The following is an 11,770-nucleotide window of genomic DNA, read 5'->3' as shown; positions in this document are numbered from 1 at the left end:
AAGGTTACGAATATATTAAGACTATAATTGATGGAATGAACTTTTACATTTATTGGTTGTTTCCTAAAGGGTTCTGTTAGTTTTCCGACGTATTTTGCGCGATTCTCACACTGCTATTATTATTATTACCATGGTTGTAGTTTCCGCGGCCTCTCCCTTGGTTTTGGCCTCGCCTACCTCCACGGTTATTATAGTTATTATTATTGTTGTTATTGCTGTTTCCGCGGCCTCTCCCTTGGTTTTGGCCTCGCCTACCTCCACGGTTATTATAGTTATTATTATTGTTGTTATTGCTGCCTCGGTTGTAATTGTTGTGGTAGTTATTTCTTCCACGATTATAACCCCGGGCGCCTCTATTATAATTATTTGCACCTCGTCGATAATAGAGTACAGTGTTACTTTGACCTGTTATCTCTGTGCAGCTGTTTACAAATTTGGAGATGGCATCATTCATGTTTGTGAATGTGTCTGCCTGCATGATAAGTTTTACCTTATCAATGGAGCAATTCTGTGTCATTGCTTTTACAGCTGTTGTAGTGCTGTATTTATTTGCTAAGGACTGGCTGAGACCTTCACTGATATAGGCACCTTCAAGGGCCTTTGTCAGTTTCTCCACCTCTTGGGTGTATTGGTTAGCCGTTTTATTTCTCTGTTGTAGATTCAGAAGCTTGGCAGATATCACTTCTACCGATTCTCCTTTTACTGCACTTGACAGTTGGGTAATGATTGCAGCAATCGTCTGCTCATTACTTATAAGGTTTCTTACATGGCCTTTAAGTTTAGTTTTTATTAGGCTTACTGCTGTCGTTTCATGTGTGCTCTTTAAGCTATCTAGTAGACCTAGAGCATCCAAAAAACTTTGTAGATTTTCTGGTTTACCATCAAACTCTGGTATCAGAGATGTGGCTAGCCTGATAAATTCTATCAATGTCTGTGCCATCTCAGAAATTTTTATTGGTTCAGATTTAAATTCAATTCGGTCGCTTCCTTCTAACGTTTCAATGTCACTATCGGACTCAGCGCCGCTTGATTGAACAGATTCGTCTAGTTCTTTGAACTGGTCTGTGTTGAATTCAACCAATTGACTTAGACTTTCTGGTACATCTATCAGAATATGCCTTCTTTTTCTGATGTTATTTAATCTTGTGTTTAGGGATTTTATAACCCTCAAACATTTGTTATTATGTTCAGATGTGAGCCTATTTGCATATTTATTTACTAATGTAACTATATTATTATATTCTCCTACTAATGTCTCTATATGATTTTTCAAAGTTTCGGATTTTATTACTGCGTCTCTATTGATACATTTATAAGACTTATCGAACCTGAAGCGAAATTCGTCTATTCGTATCGCTATTTCGCTCCATTCCATTCTTGTCGTAAAAAAAAAGTTTTTATTAAGCTTTCTTCTAGTCCATATTATTTTTTTTAAATCTGGTCTAATCGATTTGCCCTATTTATATAACGTCTTTTGATGATCTTGTTATGCTTAACATAAATTGTAAGCAGAAATTGTAGAAGTAGTACTATTGTAATGATCAGCAATAAGATCCACAACGCATTTATATCGTCTGTGTGATCTATAATTTTTACGTTATTAACTACGTTGGCAGTATTGTCCTTTGCCTCACTAGAATCGCTAAACCATCCCATTTTTTTTCTGTTTATTTTCAATGAAACGTTTTTTTTTCTATTTATGAGTTTTTTCTCATTATTATGATATTAATTTATTCTTCTAGAAAATCAAAAATAAAAAAAATCTCCGTTTAATGAAGATAAGAATTGTTATATTCTGTCATTAAAAAAATTTTTGCAGCTGAATATATATACTCAGTAGCGGAGACGTGGAAATATTAGTTGTTAATAAATGTGGTTGGCTCACATATTTGTTTACAATATAAAAAAAAATTGTCCAACCGCATTGTTAGTAAAAAGCCTAACAGATATTAGTGTTTTTCAAGCAGCGGTTTCCCGCATCGGCTTAGGTTTAGAAATTAAAATTAAGGCAAATTCGGGCATTGGCATTTATTTATGCAGCCCGTTTGCGTTGTTTCGCACCTTGCGAAATCTTGCTTTCGATGTCCTCAAGACGCTCTTTGTAGCGTTGTCGGGATGATTCCTCCTTGGCCAACTGGGTCATTTCCTTGACCAGTCGGCGTTGTTGTAGTAATTTCACTCTACATCCAGAGCGTTTATGTTTCCTGGGTTGGCGCTTCTCCTGACGTGCCCGGTACTCAGCTATTGTGAGTGGGCGCGGTCCATCGGCGGGGTTTAATTCCAGTGCTTCTCCCAACGTTGGCTGGTCCCTCTGTACCTCGGGTTGCGCCTCGGTCAATTGTGGCTCGTCTGCCATCAATTGCCGCTTGTGTCTGTGTGTTTTTGTGCGTTTGGTGCTTGCTGATCGTTTTGCTGTCTGGTCATCAGTTGCTACACGTGGCATGCCACACAATCTGGTTTGGTGCACAGTTATCTTGTTTTACTCAAACGCATTTTATTAGAAAATGCAGCAGGCAGCGCGAACATCGCTTGCAGCACAGTTAGCACCGTTTAAAGACCCTCGCACATACACGGACACACACAACACAGAGACAGACTCGAGACCGAGTCACGGTCGCCATGTAATTGTTTTAAAAATGTAACAGGTATAGATGTAATAGATTTGGTTTCCTCTGCTCTGTTTGAATCTGTTTATTCGAAATGATCAAAGTGTGCTAAAGTTGGGTTCAGCTAACCCGCACATACATTGCTTATATCTATGTATTCTTACTTACATTTATACATATAGTGACATATTCACATACAAAACCACATAACGTAGAGTAAACATATTGAAAAGCCGCATACGTAAGCAATAAGTGACCACCATGCTAATGTGGATCAAATAACAAAAATATCCACTCTGCATTTGGACACCCCCATACTGTATGCCATCTGCGCAGTATGCATTCTAATAAACAAATTCTTTGACAGCGGCACTTAGCCATTCTTGTAAACAAATCTTAAAGTCTGCCTGTTCTCTCTGAGGCTTCTCCTCCACTTAAGAATCCAAGAGCAATGCTCTCCCAAAAACACTAACATATTCTTTAAGCAAGCACAGAGGCTTCTCCTCATTTTCACTTTCATTTGATTTTAGTCTTAAGCTGAACGTTAATCAATAAACAACACAATCGATCCCGAAATTTTGATTCGTTTTATTTTGGCAAAACTTAATTTTCAGCGTTGGTCTTAGTTCATATTCGGAACGGTCCATTTAATAGACTCAAAACTATTTATTGCAACCATTTATTTGCAATTGGCGCAGTCGATGTGATCAGTGTTAAAGTTCCTTGATGCGGTAACCAGATTTGCCAATTCCTGTGTTCTTTTTGTTCTCTGACAAAAGTACCACGCTATCGGGCACCCACGTGACGGTTAATATCGCTTTAAGTTTTTAATTAAACCTCGACAATAAAGTGAAACCGAAAAATCACAATTTGCCTAAACAAACCTGAATTTATTATCAGGAAGACGCTATTGAATTTGTGAGAGGCTGTAAATCCAATTGGTTACCTCAAAGACCCACGAAAAAGCTATAGTGCAACCCTTGTGAAAATCAAAACCTATCTTAAAAAAAAAAAAAAAAAAAATTTTAAATAAGAATAATAAATGAATAAGCGAAAATTAAAACGTATCAAAAATAAGAATAATAAATAGAATAAGTGAAAATTCTATTTGATAAAAATTAAAAATAAGAATAATAAATAAAAAGACATTTTAAATTAAACAATATTAAAAAAAAAAATACACGATAATAATAATATAATAACTAAATAATAATAATAAAAAAAAAAAATATATATATATATATTATAAAAATAAATAAATAATCCAAAAATCAAAAATGGCTCAAGAACCAGCAATTGTGCCACCACTATCAGACAGCAACATGACCCAGGTTGCCTACCAGATTGGCAATGTGGAGAAATTCAACGGTGATCCAGGCTCACTATACACCTTTGTGAGTCGAATTGATTACATACTGGCTCTTTATGCTACCGGAGATGAACGCCAACAGCAGATCATATTTGGGCATATTGAACGCAGCATCAGCGGAGAAGTTATGCGCTGCATTGGAGCCTATGACATGTACATGTAAGGAAGCAGCTTAGAAGACAATTGGTACTCAACTATAAACCCCAGACCCCTAACCACGTTCTTTTAGAAGAGTTTCGAAAGACCCCATTTCGAGGCAATGTACGAGCATTCCTGGAAGAAGCAGAAAGCCGCAGACAAACACTTACTAGTAAGCTGGAATTAGAGCAAGATCTTGAAGAAAAGACTTTTTATTTGAAATTAAAAAAATCCAGTATAGAATCACTAATTGAAAAATTACCTACACACATTTATTTAAGAATAAATAACCACAACATACCAGATTTGCGATCACTTATAAACCTTTTACAAGAGAAGGGCATGTACGAACAAATAAATCATACAAGTACACATGTCCAAAAACAAAATTTCTCTGATAAGCCACAAAAGTCCTTTAATCAAAATACTAATCAGTCTAACAATATCAGAAAATATCCAACACCTTTCCTACATTATAATTCACCAATACCATATCAAGCTCCACAAATTTATCAAACACCACCAACTAATAACCCACTTTATCGTCATCCAATACCCTACCACCCTAATCCAAACAATGTTTTTCAACCAAGCCAACAAAACAATGTTTTCCAACCAAGCCAACAAAACAATGCTTTTCAACCAAATCAACGTACAAACTTTACATCTCGACCAATTTTTAACACCAATCGAAACAATGCATTCGATCAGAATAGGTTCGGACAACAACCCCAATATCAAAATCAACAATCAACACAAAATTCAAGTTCCTATGTACCCAATCGACCAATAAAACGATTAAGACCAGCTAATAGTGGACAGACTGGGATGAGTGTTGACGAAACATTATATCAAGAGGACGCTTTTTATCAGCAGTGTGTTCCATATGACTATTTTTATTATCCAACTTACGACCATTCAGACTATTATCCAGAAAATCAATATCAAATTGACGAAAACAACCAAAATTTACAAAGAACACAACAGTTACAGCAGATTAATACAGACGAGATAAACAATGACAACCAAGAACCCAATGTTGAACAGGCCGAAAATTTTCAGCCACAAGCCTTGGAAAACCCCAATATATAACAATTAAATACAAAGAAAATAATTTGAAATGCCTTATTGATACCGGATCAACAGTTAACATGACATCTAAAAATATATTTGATTTACCAATCCAGAATACTAGTACTTTTATTCATACCAGCAATGGACCGCTCATTGTCAACAAAAGTATAATCATACCTTCAAAGATTTTGTTCCCAACAACAAATGAATTTTTATTGCACCCTTTCTCTGAGAATTACGATCTTTTATTAGGAAGAAAACTTTTAGCAGAAGCAAAAGCAACAATAAGTTACCGCGATCAAGAGGTAACTCTTTACAACAACAAATACAAATTAATAGAAGGAATAGCAACACATGAACAGAGTCATTTTCAAAATGTAAATATGATACCTGACACCATGCTCAGACAGCCAAATAAAATTTCACCCATTTTAGAATCAGACCTATACAGATTGGAACATTTAAATAACGAAGAAAAACAAAGATTGTGCGCACTCCTGCAGCAATACCATGACATACAGTACCATGAAGGTGATAAGTTGACATTTACTAATCAAACCAAACATACTATCAATACAAAGCACAATCTACCACTTTACTCTAAATACAGTTACCCACAGGCTTATGAACAGGAGGTCGAAGGCCAAATACAAGATATGCTAAATCAAGGTATTATACGTACCAGTAATTCACCTTACAATAGCCCCATCTGGGTGGTTCCAAAGAAACAAGATGCATCAGGCAAACAGAAATTTAGAATTGTAATAGACTACCGAAAATTAAATGAAATAACAGTAGGAGACAGACACCCAATCCCAAACATGGACGAAATCTTGGGAAAAATGGGCAGATGTAATTACTTCACAACTATAGACTTGGCAAAGGGTTTCCACCAGATCGAAATGGATCCAGAATCAGTTTCAAAGACAGCCTTTTCTACCAAGCACGGTCATTATGAATATTTGCGCATGCCATTCGGATTAAAAAACGCGCCAGCCACCTTTCAACGGTGCATGAATGATATTTTAAGACCACTCTTAAACAAACACTGTCTTGTGTATTTGGACGACATAATTGTATTCTCGACATCCCTTGATGAACACCTGCAATCGCTCGGACTAGTTTTCGAAAAATTAGCAAAAGCCAACCTTAAATTACAGCTTGACAAATGTGAGTTTCTCAAGCAAGAAACCACATTTTTAGGACATGTTCTAACACCAGATGGAATAAAACCAAACCCTGAAAAAATTGAAGCCATTCAAAAATATCCAATTCCCACTAAACCAAAAGAAATAAAAGCTTTTCTTGGACTGACAGGATATTATCGTAAATTTATTCCAAACTTTGCAGACATAGCCAAACCCATGACTAAGTGTTTAAAAAAGAACATGAAAATTGACACTACCAACTTAGAATATGACTCTGCATTTAAAAATTAAAATATCTAATATCAGAAGACCCAATTCTTAAAGTACCCGACTTTACAAAGAAATTCACTTTAACCACAGACGCAAGTGATGTCGTTTTGGGGGCAGTACTGTCACAAGATGGACACCCACTTAGCTACATTAGCCGAACACTTAATGAACACGAAATAAATTACAGCACAATTGAAAAAGAACTCTTAGCAATTGTATGGGCGACAAAGACTTTTCGACACTACCTACTTGGAAGACACTTTGAAATATCCAGTGACCATCAACCATTGAGCTGGTTGTACCGTATGAAAGACCCAAATTCAAAACTGACCCGATGGAGAGTAAAATTATCCGAATTCGATTTCGATATAAAATATATAAAAGGAAAAGAAAATTGCGTGGCGGATGCTCTGTCCAGAATAAAACTTGAGGAGACATATTTGAGCGAACAAACCCAACATAGTGCAGAAGAGGACAATAGTGATTTAATTTTTATTACAGAAAGACCTCTAAATACATTTAACAGACAAGTTATATTTTCAAAAGGACCACCAGACATTAAAGTTACGAAATATTTCAAAAAACACATCACCCAAATATTTTACGACATTATGACCAGGGAAAAAGCCGAACAATATTTGATAGACCATTTTTGTGGTAAGAAAAGTGCGTTGTATATTGAGAGTGACGCTGATTTCGAAGTCATTCAAGCCGCACATAAATTAGCCATAAACACCAAATATACAAAAATCCTGCGTAGCACGATTTTGTTAAAAAACATAACCACTTATGCGGAATTTAAGGAATTGATCTTGACTGCTCATGAAAAACTTCTACACCCAGGCATACAGAAAACTACTAAACTTTTCGGAGAAACTTACTATTTCCCTAATAGCCAGCTACTTATTCAGAATATAATAAATGAGTGCGGTATTTGCAATCTGGCAAAAACAGAGCACCGAAATACAGACATGCCAATGAAAACCACACCCAAACCAGAACATTGCCGCGAAAAATTCATGATAGACATTTACTCATCCGAAGGCAAACATTACGTTAGTTGCATAGACATTTATTCGAAATTTGCCACATTAGAAGAAATAAAAACAAAAGACTGGATAGAATGCAAAAACGCGCTTATGCGCATATTCAACCAGCTTGGCAAGCCAAAGTTACTAAAGGCGGACAGAGACGGCGCATTTTCCAGTTTAGCCCTCAAGAGATGGCTGGAGAGTGAGGAAGTCGAATTGCAGCTTAACACAACAAAAACTGGTGTGGCGGACATAGAAAGACTACATAAAACAATTAATGAAAAGATTCGCATAATCAAAACATCCGATGACGAAGAAACCAAATTGAGCAAAATGGAAACAGTACTTAACATATACAATCATAAAACCAAACACGACACCACTGGACAGACCCCTGCACACATATTTCTCTACGCTGGACAACCAATATTAGATACCCAACAAAACAAAGAAAACAAAATAAACAAAATAAATAATGACAGAGTGGAGTACGAAGTCGACACAAGATACAGAAAAGGTCCACTACAGAAAGGCAAATTAGAAAATATTTTTAAGCCAACAAAAAATGTGGAGCAGACTGACTCTGATCATTATAAAATTACTAATAGAAATAGAATTACTCACTACTACAAAACACAATTCAAAAAACGAAAGAAAAATAATCAGCTCTCAATTTTACAGGCACCTGGCACTTGATAACATTGTTGCTGATGCTGATCACAACAGTTCATGGACAACAAATTGAAATTAATAATATTGACACAAACCACGGATATCTCCTTTTTTCTGATAAACCAGTCCAGATACCATCATCCTTTGAACATCATTGCTTGAGAATCAATTTAACTGAAATAGACACCATAGCTGATTATTTTGAGCAAAGACTACGTACCGACTACCATGCACCCCAGGTCAAATTTTTATACAACAAAATGGGAAGAGAACTAGCTGGAATAGCCTTGCGACATAGAAATAAACGGGGACTTATTAACATTGTAGGTTCAGTTTTTAAATACCTATTTGGCACACTTGACGAAAATGATCGAGTGGATATACAGAGGAAACTTGAAACAAACGCCCATAACTCGGTAAATTTACATGAACTCAATGACGCTATTCAATTAATAAATGACGGAATGCAAAAGATACAGAATTATGAAAACGACAGCAACATCATTAATAGTCTTTTATATGAACTCATGCAGTTTACAGAATACATAGAAGATGTGGAAATGGGAATGCAGCTTTCCAGACTCGGTCTATTTAATCCCAAACTACTAAACTACGATAAACTTGAGAATGTAAACAGCCAAAATATTTTAAACATTAAAACATCCACTTGGATTAATTACAATGATAACCAATTATTAATCATATCTCACATACCTATTAACTTTTCATTAATAAATACAGTAAAAATAATCCCTTACCCAGACTCGAACGGCTATCAGCTAGAATACACAGACACACAATCATATTTTGAAAGAGAAAATAAAGTTTACAATAACGAAAATAAAGAAATAAACAATGAGTGTGTCACCAACATTATTAAACATTTAAAACCAATTTGTAATTTTGAGTCAATCCACACAGATGAAATAATAAAATACATAGAACCAAACACAATTGTAACCTGGAATTTAACCCAAACAAGTCTCAAACAAAATTGTCAAAATTCAATTAATAATATAAAAATAAAAGGAAACAAAATGATAAAAGTAACCCAATGTAAAATAGAAATCAATAGCATAATTTTAAGTGAAAATCTCTTTAAACCAGAAATAGATTTGACACCATTATACACACCACTTAACATAACAAAAATAAAAACTGTTAAACACAACGACATTAATGAAATGATTTCACAAAACAATATTACACTTTACATATTTATGACTACTGTCATCATTATACTTATTTTATTGTACTTATATTTAAGATACGTATCATTTAACCCATTCATGATGCTGTATGCAAAACTAAAATTAAGAAAAAATCAAAATCAAAACACAGCACAACAAATAGAAATGGAAGACGTTCCATTACCCCTACTATATCCATCAATCCCAGCCCAAGTATAGGCTTCTCTTTAAGGGAAGGGAAGTGACATATTCACATACAAAACCACATAACGTAGAGTAAACATATTGAAAAGCCGCATACGTAAACAATAAGTGACCACCATGCTAATGTGGATCAAATAACAAAAATATCCACTCTGCATTTTGACACCCCCATACTGTATGCCATCTGCGCAGTATGCATTCTAATAAACAAATTCTTTGACAGCGGCACTTAGCCATTCTTGTAAACAAATCTTAAAGTCTGCCTGCTCTCTCTGAGGCTTCTCCTCCACTTAAGAATCCAAGAGCAATGCTCTCCCAAAAACACTAACATATTCTTTAAGCAAGCACAGAGGCTTCTCCTCATTTTCACTTTCATTTGATTTTTAGTCTTAAGCTGAACGTTAATCAATAAACAACACAATCGATCCCGAAATTTTGATTCGTTTTATTTTGGCAAAACATAATTTTCAGCGTTGGTCTTAGTTCATATTCGGAACGGTCCATTTAATAGACTCAAAACTATTTATTGCAACCATTTATTTGCAATTATATACATATGTATGCAGAAGGCATTGACCACTTGAGCTGCAAAGTGCATGCTCAGCATTCCCACGCTCCGCGATCGGCTTATGTATAAGCGTTAGATCGTATTACTGGGGCGCTGGAGTGCTTACGTAGTTTTTGGTGGTCTTTTTGTATATTTGTATATTTATATTTATTATGACAAAGTGTCACAATGTATTGACGCTATGTTATACCCAATCATGTATTGTATTCTTAGGGTAGATTAGTCCAATATGCTACACTATCCTCATCCATCACTAGTTGGCCATTTAATGTGGGAAACTTAATGACCGGCAAAATTTAGCTTCTGGATGAGATTAGCGATATCTCACGGTTCTTAGTTACTGTGAGCAGGTCAAACCAATTGATCAGCTCCCCAATGGGCAGTGTATAGTCGATGAACGGTTTTGTAAAGAATTGCTCCACATACTGCAGCAGATAGAGGCCGCAATCTGTGAGATTCTGCTGCTGCGGTACCTCATAGAGTAGAGAGGGCATATTATCCTTGTTGAAGATATGCGCCAGCGCATTCGGATACTTTGCCTTGTACTCACAGGTGAGATAATCCCGCAATATGGCAATCGCTCGATGTCGTGAGGTGACCGCCAACGAATCGAAAATAAGAATCAATGGCTGTGTTTAGCTATTGAGTTTTTTAAAAGCTTTTGCTCGAATAATAAATAGCCGAGGAAAGTTTGTTTATTTTACGATACTGTTTATTTCGCGAATTGTTTACAGCAGCTAGGCCCGACAAAGAGCTATATCGAATGCACAAGTTTAGTCTCTTCCGACAGGCTGTTTGATTGGAATATCATCGCAGAGTGTCGTCTGTACATTATTATTGTTTACCGACGGGCTTCTAGCCAGCTGATGTTATTCTTTTAGCGCAGATGAAAATCAATGATTATATCATTCAGATACGATCCTTTACTGAGACATGGTGACATCGGCCAACAAGACGATAAGGAGGCTACCTATGATGTCAGGATGCCAGGAATTGGAGAATGGCCAAAAATCAAGAAAAATTCAAAATTTAGAAAGTTACCAAATGAATAGAAAATATTTTAGAAACAAAATATGTAAATAAAATGCGACAATAAAATTTGTCACGCATAAGAAAAGCTTTATAGATTGCCAAAACTGTACATATGCATGTACATAAGTCGCATTACGGATGTATTCTGACCACTGTACGTGTCTGTCATATTATTAACATGGTTTGACCACTGTGCTTGCAAGACGCAGCTGCGCAATGAGTTCGGTATATTGAGAGGTCATTCCTAGAATTAGTACCGTTACGAGTGAGGCGACGGCGTTGTCGCGCTGTCGCCTAGTGTAGTCCAGCTAGCGTGTGTAAAGATGCGTAGAAAATACGATCAGTTACAAACAGACGTGCGCGCACGCCGGTTGGAATTCGATTCACTCAAATAGTTTAATTGCCAACATGGGAGATCAGGCACAAGAAAATGTTAACGCTGCGACATCAGAAGTGGGATCTGCTTTG

General features: G+C 36.0%; 1 pseudogene, besides 1 other annotated feature; it reads right to left on the bottom strand.

The window, feature by feature from the left end:
* Positions 1–2,786: 2,786 nt before the first annotated feature.
* Positions 2,787–10,250: a mobile genetic element.
* Positions 10,251–10,506: 256 nt separating this feature from the next.
* Positions 10,507–11,204, bottom strand: CR46152 (annotated as a pseudogene).
* Positions 11,205–11,770: the final 566 nt, after the last annotated feature.

Source organism: Drosophila melanogaster, chromosome Y, assembly GCF_000001215.4.
Source record: "Drosophila melanogaster chromosome Y".
NCBI lineage: Eukaryota > Metazoa > Arthropoda > Insecta > Diptera > Drosophilidae > Drosophila > Drosophila melanogaster.
This window is presented reverse-complemented; position numbering and strand designations above follow the sequence as displayed.